Raw genomic sequence first — 13,018 nt, forward strand, 5'->3', positions numbered from 1 at the left:
TAAAGCAAAACATATCAATAGTCTTAATATAATGAATAAATAGAATAGAGTAATAAATCAATGGAGTTCCAATACAAGTTCTGAAGGAGTTTTGGATCTTCGTTACAAATCTACTGAAAACCCTAAAACTATATGATGTGAATAAAGATATAAAACATTGCATTTTTCCTAATACAATGGCAGACACATAAATACTAGGTAAAAGGCGGCCAATGGTAGTCTTATAATTATGTGGATCTTCTGGGCTTAAGTTGGCCACGAACAAGTCGGCTCGTCTTAGCACGTCACCATCGATTGACGACGAGAGGTTTGTGCGGATCGATATTATACCTGTTTGTGTGGAAGTATGAGGAAAAGTAACGAGGAACATGGTAGTATATAGTAGGGGAAACTTTAGCGAGAAAGAAAAGCTTAAGATATTTTTTTATTGAGAAGCTTAAAACCATGTACAAACTGCAAGTAGAGAAAAAAAGAGCAGATCAAGAATACAAATTACAAAGAAAAAGAAGAGAGAAAATGTGAATGTCGAAGCATGTCAACAGTGTTGCACACAACGACAAAATCATTTTTTTTTCTGCTACACAAATCTGTATTATTCTTAATCATACGTATATTATAAATTAGATGCTAGATATATATATATAAATATATTGTGATACCCAAAGTAAAATTTTATTAACATCTTTATTTTATAATATATATATTATATTTATTGAGATACATGGTTATTTTTTATTTTTTTTTTAACATTTAAGCCACTCAAATAGTTGGATTCGTGCAATGAGCCATGCATGCTGCTTGTGTATCATAACATTTTAATATTTCCGGTGCGTTGTTACAGCAAATACAACGTCTTCCGGTACATCCAAGGAGACGGACGCATTTTCTGTCGAATTCTAAACCATCTGCATTTCCCACTATATAAGAAAAAATAGGATTAAAATTGCGAATATAATTGTATATGCATAGTTGCAATGCCTGTCATGATAAAATGATGGAAATTTGAATATATTTTATATATGCATCATTGCATTATACATACATTGATGCAGAGGAACAAGAGAAATCATGATGAGACACATGATAGCAAGATGTGATGATGACATAATCCTAATACTCTTCTAATTAATGATGTGTTTGTTTTCTAATTGATGGTTGTATTTTCTAGGGACGTACAGCTGAGACATTATATATATAAAATTATGTAAGAGCAACCTTAGTACTCTAGTATCTAAAATATAAATCATAAAAGATTATTCTTTTAATAAAAATAAATAAATTAATTAATATAAATCTTTAAAATAGTGTAAGTAATCTATACATTAACAAATGTAATTAAAAGTCTTATGAATACTTCATAATATCTTAAATAAATTATGTTTTTTGTCTCTTTTCTCATTTTGCCTTTTATTACTTAGATATTCATTGAATTTTATAGATAAATTGCTAAATTGGTTATGCATTCATTGGATGGTTTACTTATTTTAGTTTTTCCTATTTCTAAGTAATAAGTTAATTAAAAATAATAAATTTTTATAAAAATAATGTATGTGTTATCATTAATCAATGATTTTAAACCAATAATGTTATTATTGAAAAAGAAAACCATCAACAAAAATTTAGCTAGAAAATCTTAACATTTTACCTTTAAAAAACTTAGCTAAACAAACCTAAGCTAAACCACCACTACAACTGCATGGTTTGAATGTAAAAAATCAACCATAATCGAAATGACACTGGAAAAAAGATTGATCATTCTGTTCCTTCATGAGATACATTATCCCTTACAATATTCATACAAGAAAATAAAATATTTCTATTAAAATATTATTTTTCTTTAATTTATTCATTAAGAATTTGAAAACAAAATAATAATAAGTATACCATACCATCATTGTTCGGAATACGTACATTCGGGTAGGGCCTAGTGCCTAATGAAAGAATCAGGGATTTATCATGGATTACTCATGGATTAATTTTGAGTCTATTTTTATTTTTTTAAATACATACATGGATAATATGTAGCTTATGTGAATGATACTAAGAAAATCAGCATGGCCTAGTGTGTATAGCCGAGGACGTTAACCCTTAAGGTTTCGGGTTAGAAGGAATTGGTGCATGTTTTGTACTATTTGTTAATTTTAGGTTTAATGAGTGCAGTATGACGAAACTGTCCTTATCTTCTACCTTCGACATGCAACTCAACAATTGTTTTCTGTATTTGTTTTTCACGATTTCATTGTATTTTGTCATAATCTTATGAGTTTTAACCCAAGTATATAAAATCTATAGCATAGCGTGCGATTTTTAGATGCACAAGTACAAAACAATGAACTTTTCACTTTGGGGCGATTAATTGCTCGAATAAATCTAATTCGCCATGGTCGGTCAGCATGTAACAGCTTTCTGGCGAATAAGCGGGTGCACAGAGAGCGTTTTAGAGCTTGCTAATAAAATCGCTAGGCGCTATCCGTACGTTCGGGCATGGCCTAGCACCTAATGAAAAAATCAAAGATTTATCATGGATTACTCATGGATTAATTTTGAGTCTATTTTTAATTTTTAAAATACATGAATGTATAATATGTATCTTATATGAATGATACTAAGAAAATCAGCTTGGCCTAGTGTTTATAGCCGTGTTGGTTAACCTTATGGTCTTGGGTTCGAAGGGGTTGGTGCATGTGTTGGACTATATTTTAATTTTAGGTTTAATGAGTGCAGAATGACGGAACTGTCCGTATCTTCTACCTTCGACATGCAGAAGGTATGGATGACATAGTACTCAGTGAAATATATAAACGCTAATAATAATTGAGTAAAACTTTATATACACCATATGTAAAAAGATTAAATGTTTCATCTTCGAAAGAGGGTGTAAATTTAAATTTAACCATTAATAAGAATATTATAGTTGTCTTAGAAATTATTGACATAAATTGTAATGTTACATGATAGATACATTTAAAATTGTGACCTCAAAGAGATAGTTTAATTAAAAAAATAACACATGTAATAAGTCATGACTTATGTGTTTAATAAATAAGATATTTATTTTAAAATTTAAATAGAAATAGAAATGGATATTTCTTTCCAACAAAATCTTTGTAAAATCTTTGGAGAATCTATTTTTGAAAAATAATAATGTTGAGTTGTTATTATCATTAATATATTTTATATAATTTTTAAGTTTCGTTTATAAATTAAAACTAAATTAAATTAAATTTATGATTATATTTTATGATAAGAAAAAATTTAAATTAATCAATTTTCAGAAATAAATTTGAAAAATGCAACTGAAAAGATTCTTAAAAGATTTTGGAGAAATTGCCACAAATACCACATTCATAGTACCACTTTTCATGTTTACACTAACCACTTTTACCTTCATTTTTAAAGAAGGGTAAAAAACATTTATACTCACAGGGTTAACTAATCTGGACTTGGGGTTTAGAGTTGAGGGGTAGAGTAGGGTTTTCAGAATGTGAAATTTAGGATTCTAATAAATATCAAAATAAATACTTAAAAAATATTAAAAAATAGTTTCAAATATAGTTTTCGATTTACAAAAAGAAATTTTGAAAAAAAAATCAAAATTTTTTTTAAAAAAAATTCAAACTTGAAAAGTATAATTCGAAAACATAAAACAAAATTATTTTATTTTATTATTTTAATAGTTATTTATTATTATGTATAGGGACAATGAGCTCAATATCCTAAACACAGGCCCATTATAGAATAGTGACCGTGAACTGACATTAGCGGCCCAAGCATTACCTCTCTCGCCTGGTATGGACGGTTTTGCCCCTCCCGTCTGACACAGAATCCGTCGAGTTGCAGCTTGGAAAAGGACGCGCTGGATTTCCTGACAGAAAGCATACTTCACTGTGCAACATAGCCTGGCCTACACTCATACGGTCCACACGTTTCTTCCGGTTTGTGTGTTGAAAATCTTAGACGCAATAACCTCTGTGGCATCGGTAAAGAAACCAAAGATATTTACAATTTTAAATTTGCTGCACTGTGGAGGGTAGATATAGGTTGTAAGACTTAGCTGCTTGAGAGAGTGTTTGTTTGGGAGATATGCAAAAACGAAACCTGTGAGTGGAAGTGAAGAATTTTGGATCTCCGTTGACAGTAAACGTTATCGCCATAGTAGGAAGGTATGCGAAAATAAATATCCCCACAGTCTAATTTCGTTCGTGGAGAGGTTGATTTTGTGTAAAAACACCGGTTTTATTTGATAAAACTAGACAAACTATAATTGATTTTCTTCGTTGCAGGAACTATGGGCCAGTTGGTGAAAATTGAGGTCGGAGACTGGGAAAGAGGAGGGCCAGGTATTTGAAAATTCCATGTGGATCACACTAGGGTTAAATATGACGTTATCATGAAAGAAACGATAGCTACAGCACAGTCATAGGTATAGTTCGGGCAAAATACAAACTCGATCAGATCTTGTTGCCTACCAAGCCAGTGTTGTTAACTTACGACTTCTCGGAGTATACCACCACATCTGGAGAGTACACATTGCCGCCGGTGGAGATAAAAGCAGACGGCGATGTGGAGATGTTTATGGCGGTAAGGGTTGAACATGGGGGTCTGGAGTTGTACATAACCTTTGGCGACCGAGATGTATCTTTATACCGGCGTCAGAGAATGGAGGAAGATGAAGTCGAACAAGATGAGGTTGTGATGAGGCCTCCCGAGCGCAGACAACATTGAGGTAAGGAAATAAAAGTAATTATAGTTAGCACTGTGGTTTAGATACTAAAATAGTTGGAGTGTGCTAAGATTTGGTAAAATGTGTGACAGATTTTTGTCGTGACGGTTACTTTTTGGCCAGCGAAAATGTCCTCAGGGAAATCTGCACAACGGAAGAGTTCGAGAGGATAAAAAAGGCATCGGTGCCTTACGAGGGGGAGGGATGCAGGGATGATATGTGTGATAGCGATTCAAGTGACTCGTATACTGATTCGTCGCATTTGGCACTACGATCTGACGAGCCAGCGGCGGTTGGGGGGGGGGGTGATAAGCCTATCAGAGATGGCGCCTGAGGAGTTTCCGCCAGTGATAATACGTAACTGTGAGAACCAATGTAAGCCCCATTTTAAGTGGCCCACATGGTAGCAGTTACTTTTTTTCGCTAAAGGCTAAACCTATAATTAGCAGGTACCGGTGTGCTTGCACCAACCCCCGAGATGCTGTCTGGAAAGGGTAAGGAGAAAGAGCCTGCTGGGGCAAGCGTGGTCAGCCTGACAACGCTTTGGGCAGATGTAGGGCCACAGGACGGCCTGCCTTCAGGGCAAACGCAGACTTGTCATGGCGATGGTGGGTAACTTACTGATGTTTACAAATAATAGCAACGGATAATGAGAATTACATGTAATACTTAGTGATAACATGTTATGATGTTATTAGGGGTAACCATTGCTAGTATTGGTTTGCCATATGATAAGGCTGCTGACAAACTGTCGTTGCAAGAAGAAGACGTTGGTTTGGCATTCAATATGGGCACCTGGAACGGTAGTCAAGCTGATAAGATCAGCGTCCCCGTGGGCATCCCTTACGAAGGAGGAGCTGATGATTGCCAGATTATAGGTAACTGATAAGTTAGGCGCTACATAGAAGGTTAAATGATATTCTGTGGGTTACATATTAACATGAAGAGTCATATTGTTGACGTTACAGGGGGCGTGATATGGCTTCGAAGAACCAGCTATACGTTGGACGAGTATTCGAGACTAGGGATGCCTTTAAACTTCATATGTATCTTTACGCCATTGCTAACAAGTTCAAATACCTGGTGAAACCTTCGGAGCCAGGGAAGATGGTCCTACAGTGTGGGGGTGCGAACTGCGGATGGCGAGTCTATGTGGTTAAGGTTAGAGGAAGCACTAGGTTTGAGATAAGGACAGTTCAGGCAGCACACATGTGCTCTGTGAATGAAAGATGGGGGTTCCGCCACCATGCAACAACTAGTATCGTTGGTGATATGATACGCCAGAGGTACGGGGGGCCTGGGGGTTTTTCCACGCCCAGGATCGGTAAGAGAAATAATGGGGACTGGTCTGGAGCACTGGGCCAGGTCGCAGTTCGCGGGTGCGAGGTACAACATAATGACGAGCAACCAGGCAGAGTCTCTTAACGCGGCACTTTCGACAGCCCGGGAGTATCCCATTGTCTCATTGATCGTGTACATACGGTCAATGATGATGGGTTGGTTTCCGTGTCAAAGAGCAGCGTCGGTTTCTAACGCAGGTGCCGTGACGCCGAAAGTCCATGAGGTCTTGACCCGTAACTTCTCCGTCTCAACTGGGTATGATGTTAGGCATATAATCATTGCAGAGTTTGAGGTTCGTGATGATGGGGGGATATATTATCGAGTGGATTTGCAAAGGAAGAGTTGCTCTTGCAAGGAATTTGACACGCTACGCGTACCGTGCACTCATGCGGTTGCAGCCGCTGTTAACTCCAATCAGAGTGCTGAAACACTCGTGGCTGAGGAGTACAGTAACGAATATTGGCGGCTAGCTTACGTAGGCACAATTAACCCGGTCCACGACTGTCAGTTCGACTCGGAGTCAGCCACCGGTGGTGATGGTATGAAGCTACTCCCACCAAGGACACGTAGGCCACCGGGGAGGCCACGGAAGAGTAGGATCTTATCGGCTGGAGAGTTCAGGGTATGTGATTAATTTAATAACATCAAGGGTTTAGATATTGTTAGATGTTACATTGAATATTAACTGAATTAAAATATTGTGCACTATACTAGGGATCCAGGATATTCAAGAGATGTAGGGCGTGCACAAGGTGCGGTAGGCTTGACCATAACCGCGCTACGTGCAGGATCCCTATATAGTAAGGTAATGATAAGGAAGGCTTGCGGGGAGGAGAAATAGGAAGGAAGGATTGGTCTTTTGAAGGTCTGATCAGAGGCGACCTTGATTTTCTTATATAATTGATAAACCATGGATTTGACTCATTTTCATCCATGGTTTATAGGTGTTTTTACTAATTATTATTATAGTATAGAGTCTATCTACTATATTTATAAGATCAGGAGTGATTTGGAGATAAGTGATGATTTTGGAGCATTTTGGAGATATTTGGAGCAAGCACCCGAGATGACCATCGAGCTCGACCATCGGTCGATATTGGAGAGGAATAATCGATCGATGTTCATATCATGACATCGATCAACAGCAAAGCGCGCAGATAGCCGGTTTGGTCACAGCCGACGTGAAGCCCAAATCTTCACCAATTTACAAGATTGTCCCTGACGAGTTTTAACCTAATTATATAAGTTTTGCCACCATGTTAGAGGCAAAGTGTGCTTTTCTAGTTTTATTATTTTCACAGCAAGGTTTTCTAGGATTTTGATAGATTGGAGAGAAGATCCAAAGTTATAATTTGTGATTGGAACTCCATTAATATTTATTTACTATTCTAATGAAGTTTTCTTATGTAATTGCTGTTATGAATTGCTTAGCCATGTCTGAGTAGTTCCATTGTTAGATTTTAGGGTTTAAATAGGTTAAGAGGGATAAGCTCCCAACTATAGATTTCTGAGTTGTGGTAATTGTCAATTGGATTATTCTTTAATGCATGTCTCTAGATTAGCTATCTAGAATCTGTCCTAGGATTGATAGATAAAAGCGAGAGCTTCATTCTCATCCTGAAAACATTCTAACTGAGCTAAATTTCTTGCAATGAGTAAGGCGAGAGCTGATCTAGTGAGCTTAGTAAGCATTCAATCAACCTGCTCATAATGCTTGACTAGAAGCGCGTCGATCTATATTATTATTGAATAATCAATCGACGGAGGGAAAGGTGTATCGATCGATATCCCTATAGGATCATCGATCGACACTTTCTATTGATCGATATACGATAGTTGAGATCATTAGATCTAGTTAATAGACAAGTTCAAACATTGCGAATACTGATGGACTTGTTAACTAAGTAGTTGAGCTTTACATTATCATGCATGCAACTCATTAGGCATATGTAGAATTATAATCCCAAGTTTCCTGAATAAAAACCCTAAGTCTAACTATTTCCTTTTTAAGCACCAAAACCTGAATCAATCTATTGAACAAACACTTGTACAATATAAAACTGCAATTTACATTTAAATCTCTAAAACCATCTAGCTTAACAAATCATATTAGATTTCTTAGCTTCACCAGCTCCCTGTGAATTCGATCACTAAGTACTACAACTCGACTTCTTATTTGAGAGAGTATAAATCACTTCTTAGGATAATTTGAATGGTATCAGTAATATAATGAAAATGTTCCTCTAAGCAGCCCCTCATTGGAAAATATGTAAGCACAGTGGGGGTTTGAATAAGATTGCCCTCCAATGTAGTAAAACGTTTTAATGTCTAAGATAAAAGTTATCTGATAAAGTAACTGTTATGTGTTACGTAAAGTAGTAGCTGAAATATATGTTATGGATATGTACAAATATATATGTTAGGTGGAAAAACATGGTTTAAATGATGAGTCGATATAGTTCGTGTTCAAGAATTATTGACTCGAAACAGAAACATTAACTAACCCATACCAAAATGAAGTGACTGCTATCAATTTAGGTAACTTGAAATCATAGTTATAGTTGTTACCGGATAATGTTAAGGATGAGTAAAAATACTTGAGCGAAAAAGAGTATCATAGGTTATACTAAAATGTCATGGCATAAAACGTCTAATACAAAGTAGTTGAGCTTTACATTATCATGCATGCAACTCATTAGGCATCTCTAGGATTATAATTTCAAGTTTCCTAAATAAAAACCCTAAGTCTAACTATTTTCTTTTAAAGCACCAAAACCTGAATCAATCTATTGAACAAACACTTGTTCAATATAAAACTGCAATTTACATTTAAATCTCTAAAACCATCTATCTTAACAAATCATATTAGATTTCTTAGGTTTCCTAGCTCCCTGTGAATTTGATCTCTAAGTACTACAACTCGACTTCTTATTTGAAAGAGTATAAATCACTCCTTATGGTAATTTGAGTGGTATCAAATTTAACGCTGTTGCTGGGGAGCGTTGATCCCCTATTCGATCCAATTTTTGTTAAGTTTCTGACACAAAAACTTTTTCTTGGATTTTGAGGTACATGCTCAGCAAGGAAACCCAACTACTATTCTCACCAGATCCAGCAAGTTTGGAGCGTTCAATCCGAAAAGAAGCGCGCTCCTCATCGATCGACAACAATACCCGTTCGTCGCTCGATTTCGTTCAACCACAGTCAACCCAGACACTAGTTTCGTCGACCGATACTCGCTAACCACTGTTGACCAAAGACACTCATCTTCCATTGACCGACATCGTTCATCCGACATCAATCGTTACTCCGTCCCAGACATCGATCAATACTGAGCCGCGAGACATGGTTGCGACTTTGATACTTGTGCGAGATGATAATGGAGACCTGCATGACCAGGAGGGTCATCTGCGTAATGCAGCTGGTCAGAGGATAGATGCTCAGGGGGCTGCAATCCCTGAGTCTGATGCTAATGCTACAGGTGCTACTTCACCCGTAGATGAGGTTGCACGACCCAAGACGTTGGCTGAGTACAACCGTCCAGATCAGTTCTATACCAACAGATCAGCCATTCGTCCTCCCACTATTCAAAGGGATTTTGAGTTGAAGGCACAATACTACACACTCGTGAGACAGATACCCTACCATGGTTTGTCTCACGAGCATCTAATGGAAAATTTGGAGAGGTTCGATGATCTGATATCTGCTATTAAAGTCAAAGGAGTCCCTCAAGATTGTCTCCTATGCAAGCTCTTCAAGTTCTCTATTGCTGAAGAAGCTTCGCATTGGCTTAAGCAGCTACCACCAGGATCTCTCACATCCTGGAGCAACATCAAGAATGCATTCTTATGCAATTTCTTTGATGAAGTACGCGCTGAAGACTTGAGGAGCAAGATCACTACCTTCTCTCAGGAGCTTGCATAATCGTTCAAAGGCTCTTGGATCAGATTCAAGTCTTATCAGAGAGACTGTCCGCACCATGGATTCAATGAAGTACAACTTCTCAGTACTTTCTACAAAGGCATCGCGGTGCAGTACCATATGGCTCTTGATGCTTCCAACAATCGGAAGTTCAACACCAAGAATCCAGGAGAGGCAATGAAGGTCATTGAAAACCTAGCATCTAGCAACAGCTCCAAGAACACTGATTTTGAGAGGAAGAAGTCTGCCACCATCCTTGGGAACGATCACATGGATGAGGTGAAGGCAAAGCTGGACAGTGTTCACAAGCTTCTCAGGAAGCACGTCTGCTTGGTTGAAGATGCAGAAGCTGTAGACACAGCGGATAGAGCAGAGGAAGAAGAAGAGGTGAACAACATTGGTGGAACTGTATCCTAAGATTCTAGGAACCAGGGTGGATACAGAAATTCCTATGGAAATAGTGGTAATTTCAACCAGAGTTCACAGTATCAGAAACCCTACAGCAATAGCTACATCAACAACATATATTATGGAAGTTTCTACTACCAGAAGCCACCGCGGCCTACTCAAGAGAGCAAGATTGAAGAGATGCTTGATTGGGTTTTTGAGACATAGCAACGAATGACAGTGGACTTAAATGGGAAGATTGATTATGTCAACACCAACTTAAACACAAAATTTGAGACTTTGAGCACTCATGTTGGGGTTAAAATCGGTCACGACGGAATCAATGTCTGAACGTTTTTACGAAAAGTAATCTTCGTAAAGAAATAGCCTTGCAGTAAAATCTTGTTCAAATCTCAATCGAACCACTAAATACCGATTGTCCGAAGGCAACAGACATGTATCCAAATCGGCCACGAACAAGCTCAAGTATGACCATCGGACCACGCACAAGCCAAGCTCGGTCGCTACATAGCGACCAAGCACAAACATGGCACGGACGTTATGTAGCGACCGAGCTTGGCTCGAGCTTGGTCGCTACGTCACGACCGAGCACGTACACGGCTCGGTCGCTACGTAGCGACCGATCTCCGGCCAAGCTTGGTCGCTACGTATCGACCGAGCACGTATCGACCGAGCACGTAGCGACCGAGCACGTAGCGACCGAGCACGTAGCGACCGAGCACGTAGCGACCGCGCACGTAGCGACTGAGCACGTAGCAACCAAGCACGAAGCTACAAACACGTATCGACCGAGCACGTAGCGCCCGAGCACGTAGCCACCGACCATGTATCGACCAAGCACGTAGCGACCGAGCAGGTATCGTCCAAGCATGTAGCGACCGAGCACGTAGCGACGAGCACGTAGCGACCGAGCAAGTAGCGACCAAGCACGTATCGAATAAGCACGTAGCGACCGAGCACGTAACGACCGAGCACATATCGACCGAGCACGTAGTGAACAAGCACGTAGCTACCGAGCACGTATCGACCGAGCACGTATCGACCGAGCACGTAGCGACCGAGCACGAATCGACCGAGCACGTAGCGACCGAGCACGTATTGAACGAGCATGTAGCGACCGAGCACGTATCCACCAAGCACGTAGCGACCGAGCACGTAGCGACTGAGCACGTATCGACCAAGCACGTAGCGACCGAGCACGTAGCGACCGAGCTCTCCCAAAACGTCGATACGACATGAATTCATGTATTCTCGTCTACTCTTTAATGATATATCCCACAGGCCATGGCTAACCCATTTCATGTTTCTCATTGTCATCAATCGAACTTTACGATAAAAATCACGGAATATTCGTTTTTATCGAAAGAAGCCGTAATAAACGTTTCGAGTCAAAAGACGGCCCAAAGAGACCTAAGACATGACTCGAAGCCTACTTACGATTTCTTAACCAAAAGCCCGTAAACCATAGGACGTTTTATGCTTGGTTCGCAAGGAAAGATAAATGTCAAGTTTCCGCAGATACATACGAAATTTTCAAAGATAATTACGAAGATCGGAAAAATGAAATATCTCCATTTTTAAGCTATGACGGCTTAACAACAGAAGGAGAAAAGCGCAAACCGACCTAGGAGCGAGTTTATAAGGAGTCCTAGGCGAGAGGTACAAAAAAAAACTTTGCACTTAAAGCAATTAGGCAACTTTCCGTTTTTGTTATTTTGAGCTGCGACCCAACTAGGTTTTGCAGTCTTTGGTTGTTATAAATAGGAATCTCTCCGACAGCTCTCATAGTCGAGGCTTCTACCTTGTTGTAACGCTCATACGCAAATTCGGAATAAGACACCTTTTGCTCTTTTTACGATTTTTTATATTTTCATTGTTGTTATCTCGTGTTCTGATTGCTTGGCGTGTTGTATTAGCAGATATTCATGACCTCTGGGAAACTAGGGTTCTCCTACTTTCCTAATTTAAACGAAAATCGACAGTGCGAATTTCGGTTCCCACAGTTTGGTGCTAGAAAGAGGGGAATACTGATCAATCTAACTCTCAGCCACAAAACGCTTGATCAAAACAATGTCTGGAAATACGAAAGACAAAATCGCAGTTCGCAATAACGCTGGTAAGACAATCCCAGCCGCCAGTGCACCTATGGCCAAAGCCTACGCAAACGCCACAGTTCTTGAGAAAATGGAAAACCTTGATGCGACTTTTCGCCACAGGAAGTGCGATGAAACAAGCTCGCGATTTCTCTTTTTAAACATAAAGGGAAATGATAAATCTTATCAAACCCCGTAAGTTTGGTTCATTACCGAACAAAAGAAATCTCAATGCGTAAGGATTTTACCAAAACACATTTTTCGAAAATATTTTGGAAGGGTAAAACTGGTTCTCCCAAAAACCATCGAAAACCCCTAGGTTAATCGCGGAAAAAAGAAGCACAACAAATCGATTACATAGCTCGATCGCTACGTAGCGTCCGAGCACGCACACAACTCGATCGCTACGTAGCGTCCGAGCACGCACACAGCTCGATCGCTATGTAGCGACCGAGCATGCACACAGCTCGGTCGCTACGTAGCGACCGAGCACACTCACGGCGCGGTCGCTACGCAGCAACCGAGCAAGTAC

The 13,018-nt window shown here is 39.1% G+C and overlaps 1 long non-coding RNA gene across 1 annotated transcript; it reads right to left on the reverse strand.

Moving 5' to 3' along the window:
- Positions 1 to 656: 656 nt before the first annotated feature.
- On the reverse strand, positions 657 to 1,914 carry LOC125576665. Its single transcript, XR_007315099.1, has 2 exons — positions 1,043 to 1,914; positions 657 to 917 (listed from the first exon to the last, which is right to left on the reverse strand). It is a non-coding gene; the product is annotated as an uncharacterized LOC125576665 (long non-coding RNA).
- Between the last annotated feature and the right edge of the window lie 11,104 nt (positions 1,915 to 13,018).

This window comes from Brassica napus, chromosome A7 (genome assembly GCF_020379485.1).
Source record: "Brassica napus cultivar Da-Ae chromosome A7, Da-Ae, whole genome shotgun sequence".
NCBI classification, from domain to species: Eukaryota; Viridiplantae; Streptophyta; class Magnoliopsida; order Brassicales; family Brassicaceae; genus Brassica; species Brassica napus.